Source organism: Equus przewalskii, chromosome 23 (assembly GCF_037783145.1).
Source record: "Equus przewalskii isolate Varuska chromosome 23, EquPr2, whole genome shotgun sequence".
Lineage (NCBI taxonomy): Eukaryota > Metazoa > Chordata > Mammalia > Perissodactyla > Equidae > Equus > Equus przewalskii.
Window position 1 is genome coordinate 12,607,187 of NC_091853.1, and position 18,730 is coordinate 12,625,916.

Genomic DNA, 18,730 nt, shown 5'->3' on the forward strand with positions numbered 1-18,730 from the left:
AGCCCCATAAACTGTGAGGTATTAATCTTGGCATTCTCTAGGAATCAATGGGCTTCGACCCTAGACTGATTAAAATCACATGACCTGCTGGTTTAAAATGCTGATTTCTAGGCCCTACTCCTAGAGAGTCCGGTTCAGTAGATTCTGGGTGGAGCTCAGAGATCTGCATTTTTATCACTCAACACCACCACCACCACCACCATTCCCCTGCCATGTGATTTGTAGGTGAATGATCTGGGAAAGGCACTTAGAGAAAAACTGATGTAAGGGTGAAATAAAACTTCACAACTGACTTCAGAAATGGCCCTTCAGAAGAATAAACTAGGTCCTGATAGTGTCCGGGTAAGTGTTACATATCTAATTGCTTTAAGTGATGAGCTTAAATAAGCTACTGAACTGACGGCCTCTTGGAAGATAGCACCCAAATGAATTTACCACAGAAAAACGGATTTATTGTAGAATTGCTTTTAGAATTGGTTGAAAATAGTGGAAAAGACCTTCTGCCTTCCACTCTGCCTTGGCTCCCTCTAATCCCACCTTGGGCCAGTGTTTCTGCCATCACTCCTCTGACATGATTTCTGCACTGAATGAATGCGCTCCTTCTGGCTGTTCCTTTGCATCTGGGGGAGACTAACGGAGTCCTGTAATTTTAACAAGGCTGTGGACTGAGCCATGTGGGCCTGCCGCAGGCCAGATGAATGAGTAAGAGACAAAGCTTCAAAGATTCTGGCAACCGCTGGTGCCACCAAGATGGGAAGTAAAAAAGCTGTTGTCTCAACAGCTTTAGAGTCAAATGTAGCTATTTTGTCACTCAGAATAGATCTCACAGGGCTAGCCCTGGGCTACGTTATTGATTCACTGAAATTGACATTGATGTCCCCCGCTATCTCCACCTCCTGGTCATTCTTGTTATCCCTGCCTCCTCTCCTGGCCAGGGACTCATGACCCCCATTTTCATATCCCACTGCGCCGTCTCCGATTAGCCAGAACCTTTTCTTTTTCTTTTCTATGACAACACCCCGACTGCCCACTGGCTCAGTGTCCCTGGTGTTAGAGGAGGTAGTGGTGATGGTCGGAGGTGGGGGAGGGGGGCTTCTAATTAATGTAATCAACACCTTTGTGCTGTGGTTTAATGTGTCACTCCTCCCAGGTTACTGGGGGCTTTCTGGAAAGATGTTTTAATCCCTAAGAATATAAATTCCGGGAATTGTAGGCACCTCAGGTAGCCTTGGAGAGGGGAGGATGGGGCCCTGGAGGAGAAGTTCTCAGGTGGGGCCCTCCCTGAGTCACACCACCCTGAGAGCGGGTAGCACTGACAGCTCTGCAGGTTTCCAGGGGATTATCTGGGGACTCCATGGAGCCATTATCTGGACACACCAGTAAAATGACTCCTTCTAGCCCACCAGCCTCTTTCTACTTCCTGAAATGGAGGCTGCATCTTTCATTGAATCCTCTTAGCAACACACGAGAAAGGTATTATGCTGCCCCTTACACAGTACGTTATCGAGGCACTTCAAGGAGAGTACAAACTCTGAAGGTTAAATTGATTGATGCCAAGAATCGACTGTACTGACCCTAAATTATGACATTATCCCGAATTTAAGAAGAAAAAATAGCCCACCTCCAGCGGTGGACCATGATTAGTTCAAGTCAATTAGTGTAAGCCCGTCTCCCTTGCCACAGTGATTGGTTCTGTCAGAACGGAGCCAATCAATTCATGGCATTCTCCTGGCTGCATCTGACCTAATTCAGGACAACGAAGAGCAGGAAGATGCCAGAGGGTTTCTGGGAAAGGAACTTTATTGTTTTTATGAGAGCACTTCTGGATGTCACTCTCTCTGAAAATTGATGAGCAAGCATGTATCTATCTTTTTGTTCCCAACCATCTTGTCTCATGAAAGAGAGCCAGCCTTAGGATGATACTGACACCAATGGCAAAACAAAGATCTGGAACAAAACTGATTCCTTGATACTGTGGTTGACCTGCTGAATTAAACTAACAGCAAAGCCCACCCTACTTCTGGACTTCCAGCTATGTGAACACTATGTGAGCTAGGGTTAGGTTCAGTTGCAAATAACTGAAAACCCCTTGAAACAAGTTAAAGGTTTATTTCTTTCTCAGGTTAAAAAAAAAAAGTCCAAGCAGGTATTCCAGGGATAGTGTACCTTACATCTGATAGCTCTGCCATCTTAACACATAATTTACGCCCCTGTGGTTCAAAATGGCTGCTCCAACTACTGCCATCACATCTGAATCCAGTCAGCAAGAGGGAGAAAAGAGAAAGCCAGAAGATGCACATAGCGCTTCAGTTCACGTGACAGAACTTAGTTATATGGCCACACCTAGATTCAGGAGTGTTGAGAAATATTGTCTTTTTCTGGGAGGCCATATGTCTGGCTAAAAGTTGGAGTTCTGCTCCTGGTAGAAGGGGGAGATGGATATTAGGGAATAAGTAACATTCTTAGCCACAGCATGTCCTCCTTATTGTTTAAGGCAATTTAAGTTGGGTTTCCTGTTACTTACAATGAAATACATCCTAACTGATTCAACCTCATACACCCCTCATTTACCTGCCATCTCCAGTCACACGCTGAAGGATAAAAATAGGAAGCCCTTCACTGGAAGCATCTCAAGGTCTTTCCTTGTTTTTCTCCTCAGGCTTTGGACGCCACCTGGCACATGGAGGCACTTGATAAATATTTGCTGAAGTGAACAAAATTAGAAGATGCAAACAGAGACAGTTTAACAGAATCTTGGCATTGCAACTTGTCGGTTCTGGCCTTGGGTAAGTCACAAAACCTTCTGAGCCTCAGCTTCCTCGCCTATAAAGGAAAGTAATACCTACCTTCAAACCTTGTCATAAACGTCCATGACAACGTATGTAAAGTGCCTAGCACAACTCCTGGCACATACCCACATGGTTCACACACACACACACACACTTGTAGACCATGCATATGCATTTTAAAAAATATGATTCTGTACATTAGATGTTCCGAAGTTGAGAAAAGAGGAATTTTGGTGATGTTGCAAACACCCACAAACTCTACTGGCCGTTATTAATTCTTATTCTTAGGAAAATATGACTGCTGGGTTCAAAGGAAAGAATACTTTGAAGAAATTTTTCGTTAAACCTCTGAAGCCTCCTTAGATATCAAATAGCTATTTAGTGAGTAAAGTGTGAGTGAATCAGAACATATGTACTGCATTTTTCTTGGAACCCTATGTGGATAAAACCTACATACAAAATGTGCTTTGCATTCTCTTGCTGTCCAAGGGCTGGAAAAACAGCATGACATTCTACTGAACTCCAAATGACCTTGAGTTCTGTAAATAGAGCAAACTGATGAAGAACGCCAGACCCCTTTTCAGGGTCTTGACCACACTGAGGGATACACAACACAACCTACTATGATTTGGGATCTTTTGTGTTTGTTTTCTTTGGTTTGACTCAGAAACCTGAGGAAGAGAAAAGACTGATCCTTTGTCCACCTGTCAAGGTCTGAAAACAAAGATAGAAATGCTACGCCTGTGAAGATACCCTCTTGGAAGTGGGACCTTGCAGATGCAGAAAGAATTCAGAGTTAGCTTTTAAGTCAAAGCACAGACAAAGCTTTGAGTAAGAGGAGGCGGAAGGACAGGAGTGAAGGGATTTTAGAATGTTAATGTGCATCAACCCGTCTGCCTTCCATTCTGGAGAGAAGACAGCGGTGCCCCTGAGAAACGGCCGTTCTCAGTAGAGGCCGGCAGCGAGCTAACAGAGGAGGAGGGGAAGGCAAGTTTCTCATTCCACAGTCCAGTACACTCTGGCAAGAAAGATGTTCAAAAAGACAAGGAAAAAAGTTTCGTAATCTATTTGCAAAGGCAACATATCGGTTTTAAAGTGTTGCTAGTGCCTTCGAGCATGTGAGGTGCTTTCACACACACTCTCTCATCTGACCCTCACACTAACACAGGAGAGTTGTCACACACACTCTGCCCGGTTTTGCGGAGGAGGGAGAGCGTTGGGAGAAGTGAAGTGGTTTGTCCCACGTGGTACAACTGCTCGGAGGTGTGCTGACTCCAAGTACACTTCTCTTTCCGCTCATACACGGGTATGTCAGAGGCAAAATAATCCTGTTTCTTTTTAAAAAGAAGAAAGAAATGCTAGTTCGTTGTTCTGATGCCATCATCCCCATGTGCTGAATATCTTTAGGGTAAAAGTCCCCTTTAAAATCAGGTGAAAATGTTTTCAGGCTTTTGTTTATGGGGAGGTTACCGATGCTCTGCCCTCAGCCTCAGGCCCAGTGAAAGTAGGAGGGGTCCCTTCTGACTCCTCCTCAGCCTTTCCATGCTGGTCTCCCTCTCAGTTCCCTTGCTCTGCCATTGTCACCTCCCACCTTCATGTCACGGTAGACCGTCTATGGCCCCTTCAGCCACCACACTCCTGAACCACTACCAACTGAATAAAGCTCAAGACTCAAGTTGACATCAAAATGTCAGAGTGTTTGTCATCAAACTTGTCAATGAGTTCTAACCAATGGGCTCTAACCCTTGTCGAATTGTTCCTCCCTCTAGATTGACTGAAAGTAGACTTTATCCCACTTTTTCAAAGGGCAAATCCTCCCTGTTCCCTCACAACTGTAGACTTTTTTTTGGATGAGGAAAATTGGCCCTGAGCTAACATCTGTTGCCAGTCTTCCGCTATTTAGCATGTGGGATGCCATCACAGCATGGCTTGATGAGCGGTGTGTAGCTCTGAGCCTGGGATCTGAACCCGTGAACCCCGGGTCACCAAGTAGAGCCACAAACTTAACCACTACGCTGCTAGGCTGGCCCCTGTAGACCCGTTAAGTTTGCGGGATAGTCCATCAAAACATTAAGCTCTTTTCCTAACAAATGGCAGGGTTGGGGCTCTGTCCAGTGTTGACTTTGCAGTATTGACCACTGATTAGTACGTTTTCCCCTCCCAGCGATATTGATCTTTCCTTGGCTTTTTATTAGCAGATCAGAAACAGTGACGTATTGGAGCTGGCTCTTACTGGCTAACAAAAGCTGATCCTTAAATTTCAGTAATTTTGCCAGCCAATTGTTTTACCATTTTATGTAAACTTACAATTAAATAAACTATATTAAAATATTCAAAATGTATCATTTCCTAATTATTTTACTATTTTATTTACTAATATTTTACTCATATATAATGTCTATTTGCTTAAGATTATTTAGGTCTATTGTATTTGTTTGGTGGAAATACCATAGAAGGGTGCGCTACTGTATCCCTCTTCCCAACTCCGTGTTTGGGGACATCACATTGGGAGCTCAAAATCAGCCATGGAAGGGGTATTTACCCCACAGAAATTGGAAAGTAGAAAACACCATAAATCAGAAGTTCTTTATTACAGAGAGCCTTTTTTTCTGCATTTACCAGCACACCACTGAGCAGAATCAACAGCAAACCAAGCAGCATAAGCATATCGAGATCACTGTTCTTAATGTGCTTGCCAAATCTTGTTTATAATACCAGCCCTGATTGGCAAGAACAACTTTGAAGGACCAAGTGAGTGTTGAGTAGTGCAAAACAAGGGACCCACCCTCTTCCTCTTTCTTTTAGTATAGATCTTCATGGCTGATACCACTTTTAGACAGCATAGACACACCCCCTGCCAAAATTAACAGCAGGTATAGTCTTATCGAAAAGCAGAAAGAAGAAAATAGTCTCAGTATCTACCCATTTTCAGAAAGAAGGATTTAACCTCAACCATCAACGGTGTTACACAAAAATTACTGTCTTGAGCTGGCAGCCACCAACCTTTGAATGGTCAATATCGGTCAAGTCCACAACATGCCTTCGAGTCCTTGAGTGGTACTTTTGTGGCTGATTCATCCCAGCAGACACATAGGGAATAAATTGTTCTGGTGGCCCACAGGAGGGGGAGCCGCTCTCCTGACTGGTGAGTTTGGAAGGTGAAACGGGGCAGGTTGCCTAGCTTCTCTCCCCTCCTTGGGAGCAAGTTCCCATGTTCTCAGTCCTCCTTGTCCCACTTCTTATAGAAGCCCGTGCTGACCAGGTATTGCCTACGATGGGGTGGGAAAGGCTATGTAATTCTGGGGCTCAGAGACGGGAAACTCACTTGCCCACAGACACCAGCCACGTTTCCCAGCAAGAGATGTATTCTTGCTCCCGTTTGCTTTACCCCCTTGTCTTATTTCTCAGCTGATTTAGAATCCAGCAGGGAAGAGGGTGTTGGTTTCAGGGCCTCTCTAACCCATCAACAGGCACCGGTGAGGTGGCTTAGAACTCAGTCTTCTAAGGACATTACTAAGAAATTTCCATGGCTGCATGAGAAGCTGCCGACACTTGCCCACAGTATCTTTCATGTTCAAGTGTTTGTTCTGCTACGTGGAAGCTTGGCATCTCAACGGAGCCCTGGCCTGGGCTGGCGCAGCTCCAAAACTGATTCCTTTAGAAAGGCCTGGCTTTTCCCAGACACATCCTCACTTACAGCCCAGCTCCAGGCAGGGATGAGGAGGCCTTTGATCTAGACAGGGATCCTGGCCAGGCCTTTTTAAGTTTCACTACTGAGCAGTAATCCTCCCACCTGCCCACCTGGGTTTCAAAGCAAATGCTCTGCCCGTAAGGACAGGAAAGGATTCCTGAGTTCCAGACCTCACTAGAGAAGATAATTTTGAGTTGTTTCCTATCCCACTTTTCCGAAAAACCCAGTGAAACCATCTTATTTAGGGAAGAAACATTAACATTTGCTATAGGAGGGCTGGCCCGGTGGCACAGCGGTTAAGTTCACACGTTCCGCTTTGGCAGCCCAGAGTTCACCGGTTCGGATCCTGGGTGTGGACCTACCCACCACTTGTCCAGCCATGCTGTGGCAGGCATCCCACATATAAAGTAGAGGAAGATGGGCACAGATGTTAGCTCAGGGCCAGTCTTCCTCAGCAAAAAGAGGATTGGCGGCAGATGTTAGATCAGGGTTGGTCTTCCTCAAAAAAAAAAAAAATTTGCTATAGGAATGTTTATGGAAGCTTGTCTGGATCAAATAGACAAGTGACTATTTCTGCTGCATATGCTATGAAATTGTCATCAAAGACACCATTCAGAGCATCCTTCAAAATTTCCATCTGATGACCCACATGAGGAACATCTCAGATCTTTGTGCTGGGGAAACTTTGTCTCCCCTGGGACGAGTGAAATGCTTCTTCCTCTCAGACAGTAATTGAAGTACCGCTCTTCCCTCTCTGCCTTGCTCGAAGGAGGCTGCTGCCAAACCTCAGCCTTCCAGCTCAATCACAGACGCTCTATCGACCCTTATGGTTGGGATTTCTGCTTTGCTCCTCCTAATCCTTCTTTCTTCTTTTTATTCCCCCTCTTTAATTGATTTTGGTATATTTGTTCCCTTTTAAGGCCATTTTTAAATTCTTTTGCAAATAGGCGAGATACAACTAAATAAAATTAAAAGATTCAGTGATTGCTTGAGGCGGGGAGGGGGTAGTGTGTGGGAGAAGAGACAACTGCATAAGGACATAAGGGAATTTTGGGGGTAATGGAATTTCTATATCTTGATTGTGGTAGTGGTTACCTGGGTACACACATTTGTCAAAATTCATTGAACTCAACACTTAAAATGGTGCATTTTATTATAAGTAAATTAAACTTCAATAAAGTTGATTTATTCATTCAGCTAACATTATGTTTCTATTTTCTGCAGGCACTTTGCATGATGCTGGAAAGAGAGAGTACACACAGTTGTGTAAGTTGTCCACTGAATAAGGGTACGCGGCCAAGGGGCTGGGAGGGGCTGAAATCCAGCCCGTGCCTGGCTCACCGAGCCTATTCAAGGATCAGAGAGAAGGCCACTGTGGGAAGTCGTAAGCAAACTCAAGAGTGACGTAAGGGTCAATAATGCAACTAATTCTCAAGAAGTTAGACATAGCCTTGGGAAATGGCTCAGAGTGCTAACTGCCCTACACAGCATTTTATTTCTCATAGACTTTAGAGTTGCAAGAGACCTTGGAGATAAGAGAGTCCTTCAATCTTCTCCTGTCACAAATGGAAAAACAAGGCCTAGCTCCCTCTGATAACTGAGGGTACAAATTGGATTAGAACAGAGGCTTGGCTTCAATTTAATCCAACTGGTACTTGCTGGTTGCCCACCAGGTGTCAGGTACTATTTCCCACCGTCAGTCCAGAGCTTTCCAGGCTTGGTAGAGTTGAGCAACAAGAATGACTGAATTGGAGAAATTCTGCTGCTGGAGAAATGTTAACATGAGAAAGAGCTTCCTTTAGATAGCTGAAGAGTTTTAATCAGATGAGTATTTCACAAGACTTGATTTTTGCCTTGTTGAAAAAAATGTTTCTATTCCTGAAATAGAGATACGTTTCTTGGAATACTTGACGTTTTAAAGCAACCTATTCTGAAGCTTCTCCTGTGTTGAGATCTATAGGAATGGGAGGACTCTGTTAAGCGAATGATGGGAGGGGATGCACCAAGGGTACAATCCCAGGTGAAAAGTGCAGGTGATCCATCATGGGGATCCCAGCATCGTCTCTGAAATCCAAGAAAAGCAAGATTGGGACGGAACGCTTGTGAGGAAACACTCAGATCTCACACCCAAGCCACGCCACAAAACCCTGTGTCATCACTGCACTTCTTTCATCTGTCCATACTCACTGCCTCTAAACGGCAGGTGAAAGTGGAAACTCCTTCTTCTGAAGCCACACCTTTATCATTGTTAAACGATTTGCTGGCTAGCAAAACCGAGAGTTCTTGGAACTATACCCTCCCTTGCCTATCTCCCTTTTCAGTTACAGAAGCTGCAGCTGCGCAAAGAAGCACCAGCCCACGGAAATAACAGCGAAACCACTGCTACCCTCTCTATCTCACCCAGTTCCAACAGTAACAGGAATGAAACGTACCATCTTCAGCACAAACCTGAGTATTCTGCTCAAGCAGATAAAAAGCTAATTAAGCAAGCAAGGCTAACATTTTAAGAGCTGTTTTCCCTTGAGTATGAGGGGTTTTGTGTTTGTTTTTGTTTTCCTTTTAAAGAAAGTGACTTTCTTATTTTCAGCTTGAGGTTATTTTCCTTTTTTTCTTTTTCTTTTTTTGAGGAAGATTAGCCGTGAGCTAACATCTGCCACCAATCATTCTTTTGCTGCTGAGGAAGACTGGCCCTGAGCTAACATCCGTGCCCATCTTCCTCTATTTTGTATGTGGGACACCTGCCATGGCATGGCTGGACAAGCGATGCATAAGTCCACACCCCGGATCGGAACCGGCAAACCCTGGGCTGCCGAAGCAGAATGTGTGAACTTAACCACTGCACCACCAGGCCAGCCCCTCCAGGTTATTTTCTTAACTGACCCCTAATCTCGATGTGACTCCCTGGCACTGACAGCTTCACCTAATTCAAACTCAGGCTGGTCCTTTCCGTGGAAGGGCTTTAAGAAGTCCCAGCCTCAGTCTGGGCTGACCTCCCACTGGAGGGGCAGGGGACCCTGGTGCAATTTGCTGCCCAGCATTTCCTCCTCTCCTGGAAGTGCCCTGCCCCGTCGAGTCACAATGCACTTTCTGAAGAGGCCCATCTCCTAGGACCCCTTCTCGGGCCACATTTGATTGCTCCAGAGGCAGCTGGGCCTCAGCACCTCAGAGGCCTGCAGGCAGCATCCGCTGGCGCATCTCTGCTTCTCTCCGCCTCCGTCTTTGCCTCTACGCACCAGCTCGCTCTGTTGCTCAGTCCAGGGGGCAGAAGATGGCAGTTAGCCTCTCAGAAGTTAAAATTCTTGTTTGCAAACAAGGTGTCACAGAAACCAACCACGCGGATTGCAGATGGGCCTGAAATGGAATAAGATCCAAGGGCTTGATGAAGCGTGCAGCAAGAGTCCCCCTCTGTCACTTTTCCCCATTTCTTTCTACATATCTGTGTCAGTCCTCTCTCACTGCGACTAGCTCTCTCTGTTCCCCAGTCCACCGAGTAAGTAATAGCCACAGTCAACAGCACCTAGGGTTACAATTCTTCAATTCAAGAGAGCAGGAATACTGAGCTGGAATCTTAGTCTAATTCCAAATTCCTGGGGAACCTCTGTTTCTCCACGGGATGTCATTGTCATTTTGGGCAGGGCGACTCCTGCTGTATGGAACTGTCCTAGGCAGGCAGGACATTTAACATGTTGGCCTCTGCCCATTGGATGCCAGTAGCACCCCCACCCTACTGATTGTGACAGCCATAAAAATGCATCCACCCTTTACCAAATGCCCCTTGGGGGGCAGCGTCACCCTAGTTCGAGGACCACTGCATTAGACACTCCAGCTCCGCCTGGTTCCGTCTGGCGTCTTACTCCCAGAGAATTCTGACACTGGTCATAAATGGCTAAATCCCTAGAGGAATTTCCCTTGGGACACGTCTTAGAGGACAGAGGTGTGTGGAACTCCAGGTGACATTTTCATGTCTTTATGATCCTGAGTCAGCTATATTTGTTTCTAAAAACAAAACGTGTTTAGATTTTTTTAAGTCACTGCTTGCTTCCGCTAAATAGCTGATTTATTTTCCACACACATGACGTGATGATGAAATCAAGGATGTGGTAAACACTTGTTTCTTTTTAATCGTACAATGTAATTAGTAGTCAAAAATGGCAAATATTTACTTTAGAGTTGGGATTTTTTCTTTTGGACTCATACAACCAAATACCAATACAAGCCAAATGTCCCTCTTTAGGGTACCCCAGGGACAATGAGTGGGAGGATGAGCAAATGGAGAGCTCACCAACTAAGGCAGTTTTTCCGTCATAGAAACCTAGGTTTGGCCACGGCCAGCTTGGCCTGCCCGTCTCCCATTATCTGAGCCGGAGGATAGTGTCCTCCTTTAGTTCAGAGGCCGTAATAAGAGCATGGTTAGACTCGTAACACACATGACCCAAGAGGACTTAATGTGCGTGGGAAATGATGAAGGCATTGGCTTCAAGGCGAAAATTTTTTAATTGTGATATGACCCTGGAAAATACAACCCAGAGCAGTAGCTCTAGGACCCTTTAAGGCTGCTCGCCTTGCTTGGCTCTGGCCTGGAACCTGCACTGGCAAGAAAGAGAAGAGCCTGAAAAAAATTTCAATTTGATTTTTGAACCAATGTGATAGACTCATAAATCTGAAATAATAGTATTATAAGCAGCAGGGCCATACGGTGAAAAGAGAACTGACTTAGGTGGCAAGAGAGACAGATTCTAGAATAAAAAAGTGAGTCCATAATGACATGAATGAACGAATGAATGGGGGAGGAGGGGGGAACTTTTCTTTAAGGTAGGATTCCAACTAATGTAGGATAAAGGATAGAATTAGAGAATTACCACTTGGCAGCCATCACATTAATAGTTGCTTCGGGTAAGAATCATTCATGGATGATAAACTTAGTGGGTGAAATATGATGAGAAATACATCTCTGTAGTCTCAAGGTATCTCCTCACAAGATACTTACTAATTACAAAGGGAAAAAATGGTAACTATCCTGGGGAAAACTGGCTGACACCATCTTAACCAAGTGATTAATGTTCCTATCACCAGGGGCCAGCCCAGTGGCATAGTGGTCAAGTTTGTGTGCTCTGCTTCGGCCGCCTGGGGTTCAAAACTTCAGATCCAGGATGTGGACGTAGCACCACTCGTCAAGCCATGCTGTGGTGGCATCCCACATCAAATAGAGGAAGACTGGCACAGATGCTAGCCCAGCAACAATCTTCCTCAAGCAAAAAGAGGAAGGTTGGCAACAGATGTCAGCTCATAGTCAATCTTCCTCACCAAAAAAAAAAAAAAAAAAGAATAATAAATAAATGAACGTTCCTATCACCAGAAATGGAATAAATGGACCTCATGTGCTCCTGACATGATGCCCTGAGAAGGACACTATTTCACTGCTGTGCTATTTGTGCCAAAAATATAGAACTTGAATTTAATCACAGAAAAACATCAGACAAACCCAAATCTAGGGACGTTCTTCAAAATAACTGACCTGTACACTTCAGAAGTATCGAGGTCCTAAAAACAAAGGCAAACTGAGGAATTGCTCCAGATTAAAGGAAATTGAAGGGACATCACAACCAAATGTGTGTGACTCTGGATTGGATCCTGGCCCAGATAAAAGACACTAGTGGGACAACTGACAAAATTTGAATAAGTCTGTAGAATTGTTTATAGTATTGTTTTAATGTTAAATTCCTGATATTGTAACTGTACTGTGGTTATGGAAGAGAGCATTCTTTTTTTTTTTTTTTTTTGGCTGAGGAAGATTAGCCCTGAGCTAACATCTGTTGCCAATATTCCTCTTTTCTCCGTTGAAGAAGATTAGTCCTGAGCTAACACCTGTGCCAGTCTTCCGCTATTTTGTATGTGGGTCACCACCACAGCGTGGCTGATGAATAGTGTAGGTCTGCACCCAGGATCCAAACCTGCAAACCTGGGCTGCCAAAGCAGAGCCTGCTGAACTTAACCACTATGCCACAGGGCCAGCCCCAAGTATTCTTATTTTTAGGAGATATGTGCGGAGATATTTAGAGATGAAGGAAAGAAAGAGAGAGACTGAGATTCTAGTCCCAGCCCTGCCATTAGCGAGGGGATCTGGGACATGTTATTTAAACCCTCAGGGCCTCTGTTTCCTGTCTGTAAGATGAAGAAATTGCACTAGTTCACTCGCCCTCAAAACGTGGTAAAATGAAATGGCATCATCTGGGAGGTTACCAAAAATGTTAATTCCCAGGCCCTCCGTAGACCTGAATCAGAAACTCTGGGGGTGGAGCCTGTGTGTTAACAAGCTCTCTGATACGCCCTCAGGTCGGCTGCCCTAGCCCGTCTCCAAGGTCCCTGCCAGCCTGATGTTCTGTGGTTCTTCTTTGTTTCCCCTGTGAGGACGACCCTTTCTCAGAAAGGGCACCTGCCCTCTCCCAGTTCATTCATCCTTTATTTGGTGCTGACAAAGTGCTGCTCAGGGAGCTAGAAGTGCTGGAAGTTTGGAGGAATGGTTCTCCTGGGCATTCAGACCCAATTTCTGCTTGCCATAGGCACAGATTAAACGTAAAACATTTAATCACCCTACCCAGCTCGGGAACATTACAAACACCGAGGGATGCATAATTCAGGTCCGCGCAGTGCCTTGTCTGCCTTGGCCTCTTGCTAAAATGCTTGAGCCAGTGGCTTCCAGGAGGAACGGGGCTGTGAATCGCTCCTGCGCGCTTCTATGACCAGCTGTAGAAAGTTTACTTTAGTCTGCTCTTCAGGATAAACGTTTCCTGGATTACCCAGGTAGTGAGACTCTCTCCCAGTGCCTTCTAAATACTTCTACGAGCCCAGAGTTAACTCTTGCCTCTTAAGAGTCTCAACTGTGACCCCACAGAGTATTAAGTTCGCTTCTGATTTGTTGATTAAAAACAACAAACAGACAAAAATCTCTCCCGTCTTGGTTTACCAATTACTCCGGGCCTCTTGTCACTGGAGGCCCAGCCGGCGTCCACATCCTTGTCTTCAACACCATCTGACTCTCTCAGGGCTGCTTTTTCAGCCCTGACCTTTCCTCAACTTCAGGTTCTGATTTGTTTTTGTTTTTACATTTTTATTTATTTATTGAACAGATAACACATTCATATGCTTGAAAACTCGAAAGACACAAAAAGGCATTTGGTGGAAATCTGGACGCCCCGCTTCCCTTCTTCCCTTCCTGCCCCGCCTCCACCCTCAGGTTCAATTTCTGGTTACTGACAGGCGGGGTATCCCCTTTTAGAACTGATGTCACCTGAAATTCACTCTGTCCAAAAGGAATCTGTCATCGTCACTCCACCCTGAACCCCATCTCTTTAAGGCTCTTTGTCTTTATCTGTAAAATGAGATAAAAGGGCATTTTCCTCACGGGGTGTGTATATTCCTCATTGAGTCGACACTTGTAAACTTTGCTGGGCACAGGGTAAGCACTCAGTAAAAATTCACTATTGATAACACAGTCGTTATAATAATAAACTCTCCCTAAATAGAGTGTCTGTCTACAGTTTTGCCTTTCTCCCCAGTCTTCCATATCAGCAACTCTGGAGTTCATTTTCCCCCCATCTCTTTCCCCTCCGCTCCAGATATCTTGGCCTCATGTCTTCCTTTCCTGGTGGGATTTGGCTGGGCAAGAGGAATTAGGAGGAGATTCCCTGGGAGGCTGCCCTTTTCTTGCAGAGTCTTAGCCTAGGCTGCTGGGAGACCCTCAGCCAGTGGGTCAGCGCCTTTGCCCCCATCCCCGGCACCACATGGACTCTGTGCATCTCTCTTCTGGGATGTTGCTGGTAATTAGTAGTTCATTCCCCACATTGCTATTTCCCCCTGGGCCGAATGACTGAATCGTTGTATTTAAAAAATATTAAGTTTCCTGGCTCTCTTTAGTGCATTTAATCTTGCCACCAGAGGTGACTTGTCCCAGCCTTGGATTTACACCGACAAATGCACGATTCTCATTTCCACAGTAAAATAGATAAGTAAATAAATATTAGAACAAATCCTTCCATCTGTCAAGAATTCTGGGGCTTCAATATCCAGGACAGCTGTCTGGACCGTGGGGAGGAGAGGGGAGATGATGAACGACTGTCTCGCTGCCCTCATCAGCATTTCCTTAGAAGGGAAAGGACGTGCCGGGGCTCACGCTTCTGCATTCCAGTCTGTATACACTCAACCATCTTCGCCCCCTCCCCGCTCGTAGCAAAATGGTATTTCCCACCAAGGGCTGCATTTAAATCTAATTGCATGAGCCATTAAAAAAGTTTTCATAGTTGAATTTCATAGTCCTTGAATTTAGAAACTCTTTCTCACCCCATGAGAGTAACTTAGAAGTGAGTGTAGGGACCTCCGACAGCTCTGCGCTAGCCGGTGTTTGAGGCTGCTGGAGCACGGCTTCTCACCATTTGAGAATTGCAGTCGATCAGAACAGTTGTAATCTTGCCAAACGAAGGGGTTCAAACAGAAACACCTTCTTAACCAAAGCTAAAGCATCTGCCACCTGGTTGTAACATTTCATATTTGATTTCAAGGAACATTGATTTCTTATATCATGCACTTCAATTCTGCAGCAGGTGCTTCCTCTGCAGGAAAATATTGCACTCAGGTGTCTCCTCCTCCAGGAAGCCTTCCTGACTCTGCCTCCCCTTCCCTGGCCTCCGTTATTTTCCCCGGGTTCCCATAACCAGTATTGTTCTGGGTGCCAGAGGCCCTGCCTTAGGCCTTGTGTTTTAGGGGTCTCCCCTCTGACCCTCCTTTTGACTGGCCCCTCCTTACAGGACAAATAACCCAGGGACCAAGGGGATGTGCCCACTCAGAGCCTGTGCCCTCCCTTCTGAACTATACTCTGGGTACCCAAGACCCCAGAATGCCCTCCTCCCTAGGTCCACCCTGAGAATGGACCACACAGCTGGTGAACACACCCTGAGGGATGCTGAGGGGTGGCTGGGCCATGGCTATTTGCTCCTGGGGAGAAGCTTTGATATGCCACCTGGGGGGTCCACATGCATGTGCCCCTGGCCCTCAAGGTACAGGATAGAGCTGGGGTTGGGAAGCCAAAGGGCATGAGCCAGGGGTACATCTGAAAAGGTAGGAGGATAGAACATGGATAGTTTGTTGGCTAGGTTTATAATTTTAAATACTTAGACATAGAGCTTATGGGCCTCTCTCTGTACTCCTATCCTAGGCCCTGCAAATGTTAAAGGGGCCTGTTCATAACACCCTGAGAATAGCAATAGGTTTGCAATGCTGACATTGTATAATCATCTGTTTTCATGGCTGTGGTAGCTGCCACATATTCCTCCCCAGCCACAGGGCCTTTGCACATGCTGTTGCCTCTCCTGGAATGCTCTTCTCCACTGATCCCTTTAGCCTAGTAAACTTTTAATTTATCTACTAGACCTCAGCTGAAACACCATTTCTTAAGAAAATTTTTCCTGACTTCCTATATTAGATCAGGCCCCCCTGCCTTTTCACTCTCGCATCTCCCTGTACTCTGATAAATCTGAGGGGAAAGTAAATAATTGTAATACCAATGTTAGTGATAATGATAAAAGCAGATAATCATTGATTACTTACTAAACGGTAGACATTATGATAGGTGCTTTACGTATATTATTTCATTTATTCTATATAAGAAGCCTAATAAAATACTACATCATCCCCATTTTACAAGCGAAGGAACTGAGGCTTAGAAAGTGTGATAGACTGTTGTGCTGCTGGTCCCCACATGACTCAGACCTCCTAGTATTCACATCCGCACTAGGCCCCTCCCACACGGATTCCCTGCCTACCCAGGTGATTTGCTTTGGGCAATGGCCCATCAGCAAACACGACTTAAGCAGAGGCTTGATAAATTCTTGCACATTGGAGCTTGTCCTCTTGGAGCTGGGCCACCATTTAAGAATCCAGACCAGGGGCTAGCTTGGTGACGCAGTGGTTAAGTTAGCATGCTCCGCTTCTGCAGTCCAGGGTTCACTGATTCAGATCCTGGGTGTGGACCTACACACAGCTTATCAAGCCATGCTGTGGCAGGCATCCCACATATAAAGTAGAGGAAGATGGGCACAGATGCTAGCTCAATCTTCCTCAGCAAAAAAAAAAAAAACCCAACTAGTAAGTATAGTATACTACAAAATATACATAGTAATAGATAACTGATAGAGAGAGGTTAAGGCATTTGCTGAAGAACCCAGAGCTAATAAATGATAGATATGAGTGCAAACTATCTAACTATGTTCAAGTTGTATAACTTCCTAGCCAGAGCTGTCCTCTCCTGGACACCGGATGAGCATGGTGCTAGTCTCCCCTTCTCTGGCTCCTCTCCTGGTCTACACGATGACACTAACCCCCTGGTCAACCTGGCTTCCTCTGGCCCTGCTGTCTTGAGCACATCTGGGTGAGACAGGACCATTGAGGGCGATACAAGCCCCTAGGGAAGGTGGGCAGCTTCTCATCACAGTGTGAGGTTCCAGAGGGCAAAGGTCGCTCCACACCCCCTGGCTCCTCTCCCGGGGAATCAGGTAGGCGGAGCCGCCCCTTCCCTGCTCTGTCTCCAGGACACTCTCTTCAGGCCTCTGCTCCACCTGCCCCACGTCCTCAGGCTAGATTTACCCTACACCAGACTGACAAATGAGCTTTTGTTGCTCCCACTAAGATTTTCCATCAGGAGTCTGCGGAAGTGGCCCTTCCCACGCAGGAAAGCAGAGAGTAAGACGCAAAAAAGTGCTGGTCCTTCCACTCAAAGGCCAACTAGGACTATAAATGTTTTCTAGGCCCAAACCAGACGCCAGTGGACAAGGACACCTTCTAAAGAGAGAAATGCAGTGAGGATGGCTGAGGCCTGGCGGGTGATGGCAGCGTCTGCTTCAGCACAAGTTGAGATTTGAAAACTCCCTTATCAAGTAGAGTGTTTCCAAGGGCACTTGCCCACAGCCGATCCTCCTGCCTTCTAGGGAATTATTGGTTCCTTTTTTAAAAAAAAAAAGCATTATCAAGATATATTTTACATATCAGAAAACTTATCCATTTCAAGTGCATTATTCAATAATTTTTAGTGACTTCACCCTCTGTAAATCAGTTTAGAAAATTTCCATCCCCCACTAAGATCCCTTATGCCCTTAGCCCATTCCCATCCCCAGCCTCAGGCAATCACTAAATACTTTGTCTTTTCCAGAAATTTTTTGCATTTTCTATACATTTCATGCAAATGGAATCATATATATCTGGTCTCTCGTGTCTAACTTATTTCACTGAGCATAACGGTTTTGAAGTTCATCCATGATGTAACATGTGTCAGTAGTTTATTCCTTTTTTACTGCTGAGTAGTATTCCATTGTATGGATGTACCACAGTTTATGTATCCCTTACACCGCTTGATGGACATTGAGGTTGTTTCCAGCTTGGGGCCATTATGCATAATACTACCAAGAATATTTGCATGCAAGCCTATGTGTGCACATATGTTTTTATTTCTCTTGAGTAGATATCCAGGAATGGAATTTCTGAATAATTTTATGTTTAACTTTCAACTTTAAACTGCCAAACTGTTTTCCAAAGTGGCTTTACCATTTTACATTCCCACCAGCAATTGTGGGTTTCCTTCTCCACAAGTCATAGGACAAGCATCCTCTAACCTTTGATCAACAACCAGTTTTTTTCTTCTAAGAATTAATTAGGTCCTTGAGAATGTTTTAGCTCTGCTCTCCTGGGTTAAATTATGCTTTCTTCTCTATAGTGACCGTAAATAGTCATTTATGACGGGTACATTCGATACGCACATGTCATTATTAATTTATTTAAAACACTTAGCCCATTGGGCTGGCTCCAATAACCATTTAGTTTTCAACTATCTCAGGAGATAGTCATGCAAAAGAACTTATGCAAACTCTGGGGCAAACGACAGCAGACAGCTCAGAAGAGTCACCAGGAAACTAAAGTCTCTGAAAGGCGATTTCAGAGCGCGTAGCCCCAGGTGGTACTTTCCATAAGAGTCCATCGGCCCTGAATTTGTCCACCTGATACTCACTAAGGTGAAAAGCCAGTATGAAAGATGTCCATAAAGGAAACCCCAGAGCCCGGAGGAAACAAATCTAGGGAGAAGCAAAGCAAGTTTAGGGTCGTGTGAAAGCAGACACCAACACATCACACAGATTTTATTTATAAGAAGTTTTTATTACGCAACAATAGTCCGAGAACTTTTCATCAGAAATCCTTTTTCATAAAGCCT